The sequence below is a fragment of the Molossus molossus genome, unplaced genomic scaffold (genome assembly GCF_014108415.1).
Source record: "Molossus molossus isolate mMolMol1 unplaced genomic scaffold, mMolMol1.p scaffold_m16_p_8, whole genome shotgun sequence".
Classification (NCBI taxonomy): Eukaryota; Metazoa; Chordata; class Mammalia; order Chiroptera; family Molossidae; genus Molossus; species Molossus molossus.
Window position 1 is genome coordinate 84,436,543 of NW_023425402.1, and position 6,771 is coordinate 84,443,313.

Sequence of the window (6,771 nt, forward strand, 5' to 3'; positions counted from 1 at the left end):
TATTTATTTTTCTGTCTTGATTTTAGAGAGAGAGGAAAGGAGAAGGAGAGAGAGATAGAAACATTGATGAGCGAGAACATTGATTGGCTGCCTTCTGCATGCCCCCCACTGGGGATTTGGCCCACAACTTAGGCATGTGTTCTGACCAGGAATTGAACCGGGGACCTCTTGGTGCATGGGTCAACGCTCAACTGCTGAGCCACACAGCTGGGCTGCTTATGTCCTTTTAAGTGATACTGAAGTTTCATATTGCCAAAAAAGGGGAGAAGGATTTATATTTTGAAAAAGCTAGTTACATGGCATTCATTTTTCTCACAAATCTGCCAACAAAATTTTTTAAAAAAGAAAGAAAACCTCTGCCTTTCAGATATTCTTTACCTAAAGCAATTCTAGACTCATGTCAAGGAGATTGCAAGGTCCCTTGAGGTCTTATTGTAAAGTCAGAGTAACGTGAAGGTGAATTAATTTGCCTAGTTATTATTTTATTATAAAGTATTTTATAAAATGTGCCTTGGAGAACTGTTAAGGATTTAAGTTTTCTTTGTAAAGCCTTTAGTTCCCATTCTAAGTGTCTATCAGAGAAGATGGAGAGGATTCTGCTTAACCTATTCCCCCATTTCTGCTGGCGTTTGGCGAGCTTATTTAGGTGATCCCTGCATCCTGTGTATTTTACACGTAAGTTTCTAGTCGTCCTGGAAATTCATCAAGGAAAGGTCTGTGAACATTTCTAGAAGACCTTGTCTGAGAGTGTCTGCTGCCTGGAAGCTCACGCATGAAGCCAAGAATCAGAGCAAAGCCCAGGACAGTATGAAGACAAAGGACACTCCCCACCTGTCTCTGTTGAGAGGGTTTGTCCATCACCCTCATCAGATTATACAACCCTGTTTCAAAACAAAATTTTCTTTTCTTCTCCACGAGCTTTGCACAAAGAGGTGCTTAAAGTAAATGACAGAACTCTACATCTTCCCGCCTGCTGGTCAGACTGTATTACCTTCGATGGGCTCTGTATGTAGCGGGAGATCAGGAATGATGCCATGTGGCAAAAACGGCTATTTTCTCATCTTTTCCTTCTCGGTGGCATATTTACTAAATGTATGCTTTTGATTTTTCAGGCTTTGACTTTATATTCAAATGTAAGCCCATGGAATTTCAGAAATAATATCCCTCCCCACCCACCCCGCAAATCCTCCCATTTTCTCTCTCTCTCTAAATAGAAAGAAAACAACCTGGCTTATGTAAAGAACAAGTACTATGACTTCCAAGCAATTGGGTCTGCTATGAATTTACAAAGTCCATGCGGCGATTCATTTGACTTCAGGTTCCCTGCCCGGGAAAGCGGTATGTATCTAAGTGTCGTCATGAGAGCCAAACTGCAGCTGGAATGGTGAAAATGAGCAAGGAGAACAGGGACCAGCAGCTTCCTGATGCAGCCAAACACTACCTCCACCTCGGTACCACCTGTTTGTTGAGTTGAATGGGATCCCATGGACATAGCTAAAGGTTTCCAGCAGGTACGGGGGACCGAAGTCATCCTCAGATGGCAGCACATCCAGGCCTCGCTGGGAGACTACACAGCAGAGTGACTTCTCCTTTGTCCTTCCCACACGTCAGAGAGAAAACAGGTCCTCAGGCAGCCACAGATTTTCCCCCACTCCCATTTCAAAACAAACCCCAGTTAACAACCTTTCTTTCCATTTTTCCTCCTGACTCAAAGATGAATAGTTTCTATTTCCATCTCATGCAGATCCTGGAAAATATTTAAATTTTCTGTTAAGATATGGGGTACATATCCTCTCTTCCGTAACTCCTTGACTGATTCAGCATCAGTCACATCTGTCATTCCATGTTCATGCTCCTCTAGTTTGGCTACTGGGTATGTCTAGACACATCTCTCTCTCTCTCTTTATGGATCGTGAGCTGTTTAAGTGTTGAGACCATACCTTATTTGTATTTAACTTCAGAGCATAGCACAGTGCTTGCATATGATATGTGCTCCTTTTAGGATTGTAAAATAAGTGACAGGAAGAGTCATAGGCTCAAGGAAATTAATATGGCAGTGCCGTATAAAAGGGATAAGAGAATGGGAAAACTGGCAATTGGTAAGAAAGCTATTGTCAAAATCTAGTTGATAGGTAGTGAGCACCTGAATAATAAACTGTGGCAGATAGAAGGGTCGTGATGCAGACTGGTAAGAAGGGGTTTAGGGTCAGAAAAGATTCCAGGTATGGGAGCCATTGTCAAATCCTAATAGTTTTCATTCATTCATTCATTCATTCATTGAGTATATAGTGCCCCTTCTCACACCAGCCAGTATTCTAGGGGCTAAGAATATAGAAACAAACAAACAAACAAACAAACAAACAAACAAACAAAAGGAATGTAAACTTAGTTGAAGAATCAGATTTAAGGGGGAATGAAAATAACACATTCAATTGTTTTCAGCTTGCAGGTTTGACATAGGGGGCAGTTGAACTCTAGCTCCAGAACTTTGATGAGTTCAGATATTTAGATGGGGGTGGGGGAGAGAATGAGAACACAAATGTCCAACATCAGGAATGAGAGAGGAGACGTGACTACACATTTTGCACATATTAAAGAAATAATAAAAAAATATTTTGAACAACTTTATGGCAATATATTTGACAACTTATATGAAATTAATACATCACTTGAAAGACAGAAATTATCAGATGTCACTCAAGAAAAACAGATAAAAATATCTATTAAAAAATTGAATTTGTAGTAAAATTTTAACCAAAAGGACTCTGATGAAAGAAACCAAAGATCTAAATACATAGAGAGGTATTGCATGCACATGAATAGAAAGGTTTGATATTATTATGTCAATTCTTCTTAAATTGATCTTTATGTTCTATGCAATCTAAATAAAAATCCTAGTAAAAGTTATTTTGTAGATATTGAGCAAGTAATTCTAAAGTTTATATGGAAAAGCAAAAGACCAGAAGAGCTAACACAATATTGATGAAGCAGAATAAATTCAGAAGACTGACACTACCTGACTTCGAGGCATTATAAAGTTACAGTAATCAATAAAGTGTGATATTGGCAAAATAATATAAACACATCAATGGAACAAAATAGATAACCTAGAAAAGGGTCCACACAAGTATAATCAACTGATCTTTGTCAAAGGAGCTAAGGCAATTCGATGGGTAAGGATAGTCTGTTCAATAAACTGTGCTGAAACAACTAGAAATTAAAGAAAATGGATCATAGAACTAAATATGAAATGAAAAGCTATGAAAATTTCAAAAGGTAACATAGGAGATAATAGGTGATCTTGGGTTTTGCAATGAGGCTTTAGATACATCATCAAAAGCACAATAAAAAAAAAAGTCAGAATTTATTAAAACTAAAAACGTCTGCTTGTGAAAGACGCTGCTAGAAGGATTAAAAGGAAAAGTACAGACAGAGAGAAAATCTTTGCAAAATACATATCTGACAAAGGACTGGTCTTGAAAATATACAAAAGATTCTTAGAATTCAACATTAAGAAAATCAACAGCAGAGACCGAGCAGGACCAGTGCAGAAGTTAAAGAGGTTCATGGAACTACAACATTTGTGCTCATTTGGGTCTGGGCAAACACTCAGGTTTGGACATACCTTGCGACAGCCACAGGGTCATGTGAAGCAGGTAGAAGTTGCAGGGCTGAGTATCAGCATTTCTGGGGACACACCTGACTGAAAACACATTTGTGAGCAGAAATATAAAGCAGACCCAGAACACACCAAGACAGAGCTTCCCCATTTCCATCTCTTTTCAGAGAACAGAAGAAAATGCTCTAGGCTCAGATGCAGCCTCTAAAGTGAAGATGAGCAGAAAAACGAACATTTCTTCTATCTCATCTAAAGAAAACCACACCATTAAACAGCGTGGAGTTGTTACAGGAATCCCTGGCATTTCACAATGTGGCCGTGGACTTCACCTGGGAGGAGTGGCCGCTCCTGGACCCTGATCAGAACTTGTATAGGGATGTGATGTTGGAAAACTTCAGCCACCTGGAGTCAGTGGGGTATCAAGCCAGCAAAATAGACATGCTCTCCAAGTTGGAACGAGGGGAAGAACCATGGACAGCACAGGATGAACTCCACCGTCTAGTCTGTGAAGATCTCAAGAAAGTTGATAATCCTCTGCAGTGTCAATTGCAAAGTTGAAGCATTCAGAAGAGTGTAGAACGATGCTCTGAATGTAATATGTTTGCAAATATGGTTAATCAGAGCGAAGGTAGTTTCATATTAAAGCAAAATTTTGATATGTTTGAGATACTTAAAAAAATGTCAAAGCCAAATTTAAATGTTGAAAATGTAAACAGGGGCTGTAACTTGAACTCTGTTTAGTTGAATGCAGATGTAACATCCATTCTGCATGGTAACCATGAACAATTTTACACTGAAATTAAATTTCCTGTTAATACCAGACCCATCAATAATAAGTCCCAGGTCATTCAGCAACAGAGAACTCACAGCATAGAGAAAGCTCACAGTTTCATTGAATGTGGGAAAGCCTTCATCAAGATGTCTCAGTTCACGGATCATCAAAGAGTTCATACTAGAGAGAAACCTTGTGGAAGTAGTCTACATAGTAAAGCCTTCTCCAGAAAATTTGCCTCACAGAACATCGGAGAATTCATACAGGACTGAAACAAGGTGAATGCACTGAATGTGACAAAACCTTCCTCAAGACATCACAGTTCAACATACATCAGCAAACTCACATGGGAGAGAAACCTTATATGTGTAGTGAATGTGGGAAAGCATTAATCAAAAAGCGTCACCTGATTTATCATGAGCAAACTCATACAGGTGTGAAGCCATATGTGTGTGACGAATGCGGGAAAGGCTTCTCAACGAAGCACTGCCTCATCATACATCAGCAAACTCATGCTGGAGAGAAACCCTATATATGTAATGTGTGTAAGAAATGCTTCACCTGGAAAAAAAGTCTCTTGAGACATCAGCAAACACATACAGGAGAGAAGCCCGATGTATGTACTATATGTGGAAAAGGCTGCACCATGAAAAGTGGTCACACTGTACCTCAGCAAACTCATACTTCAGAAAAACAGTACGTGTGCAATGAATGTGGGAAAAGCTCCACCCTGAAGAAATACCCGAATGTCCATCGAGGCACTCATACAGGAGAAAAACCCCACGTTTGCTGTGAATGTGGAAATGGCTTTCCAATGGAGACCAAGCTGATGGTGCACCAATGGATTCACACAGGAGAGAAACCTTACGTATATAGCGAATGTGGGAAAAGCTACACAGCAAAGATTCCTCTCATCAGACATCAGTGAACACATACAGGAGAGGAACCCTTTGTATGTATGGATGTGAAAAAGGTTTCACCCAGAAAACATGATTTCACTGTACATCAGCGAAGTCATATTTCAGAGAAACTGTATATGTGCAATGAATATTGGAAAGGCTTCGCCTTGAAGAGTCATTTGATTGTACATCAGGGAACGCACACAAGAGACCATGTGTATATGCATTGGAAAAGGCTTCTGAGAGAAAAGCAAGTTGATGGTGCATCAGCAGAATCACACAGGCGGGAAACCTTATATGTGTTGTGAATGTGGGGAAGACTTTACAGTGAAGAGTCATCTCAGTGTACGTTGATGCATTCATATAGGAGAGAAAACTATATATGCAGTGAATGTGGAAAAGACTTCATTCTGCAGACAGGAATCATAACACATCAGAGTTCACACAGGAAATGTGCCCTTTGTGTGCAGTGAAAATTCCTGTTCTCAGAAGTCAGGTCTCATTAAACATCAAGGAATTCACACAGGAGAGAAACGCTTTGAATGCAGTGACTGTAGGAAAGTATTCACCACAAAGCAGAAGCTCATCGTCCAGCGAAGAACTCATGCAGGAGAGATACCCTATACTTGCGACAAGTACAAGATAGCTTTTGCCTTCATGTCTTGCTTTACGAAACAAGAGAGCACACACAAGAGAGAAATGTGGCGATTCAGTCAAGGTGAAAAATTCTCTCACAGAGAGTCCCAGCTCATCACAGACCAGTGTTGTCCTGCAGGAGAAAAACCTTGTTAATACGGTGACTATGCAGGTGCCTTCAGGGGCTCCCACAGTCAGGAATGTGGTCCTAGTGGGCCAGCCTGTGGCCAGATGTGCGCCCTCAGGAGGACTCGCACAGGAAAGAACCTCACGAATGCAGTGAGTGTGGCCTCGCCTTCAGCGATAAGTTATGTCTCTTTCACGTCAAAAGAAACCAATAGGAAAAAACGGAGACATTCTGTGTGCAAACATTTTTATCAAAAAATATTAGCTCAGGTTATGGTTGCAACGTATATCCTGAGAGAAATTGTATAAATACTGAGACTGGTAAGCTACTATGTTTTCATCTTATTAAATATATGAATAGATACAGGCATAACCTGGCGTTAACCCAAACACATACACTGATTCTAATGTTTTTTCTGTTAAAGAAATAAAAGAAACTATGCGGAGGCAAAAAAATAAATGAATAAATAAAATAAACAACCCAATTAAGAAATGAGCAAAAGAGCTAAAAGACACCTCATCAAAGAAGACATACAGATAGTAAATAAACATATGAAGAGATGTTATACATGTTATGAAAATATGTTATGAAAATAAGCTGAACATCATATGTCAACATGAAATAGCAAATTTCAAAAAATAATGAGATACTATTACATATTTATTAGAATGGGTAAAATCCAAGAACACTAATAACAGTGTCCCAGAAAAAAACCTCG

At 39.5% G+C, this 6,771-nt stretch overlaps 1 pseudogene; it reads left to right on the top strand.

Moving 5' to 3' along the window:
- Window positions 1–1,484: 1,484 nt before the first annotated feature.
- On the top strand, window positions 1,485–6,361 carry LOC118620759 (annotated as a pseudogene).
- Window positions 6,362–6,771: the final 410 nt, after the last annotated feature.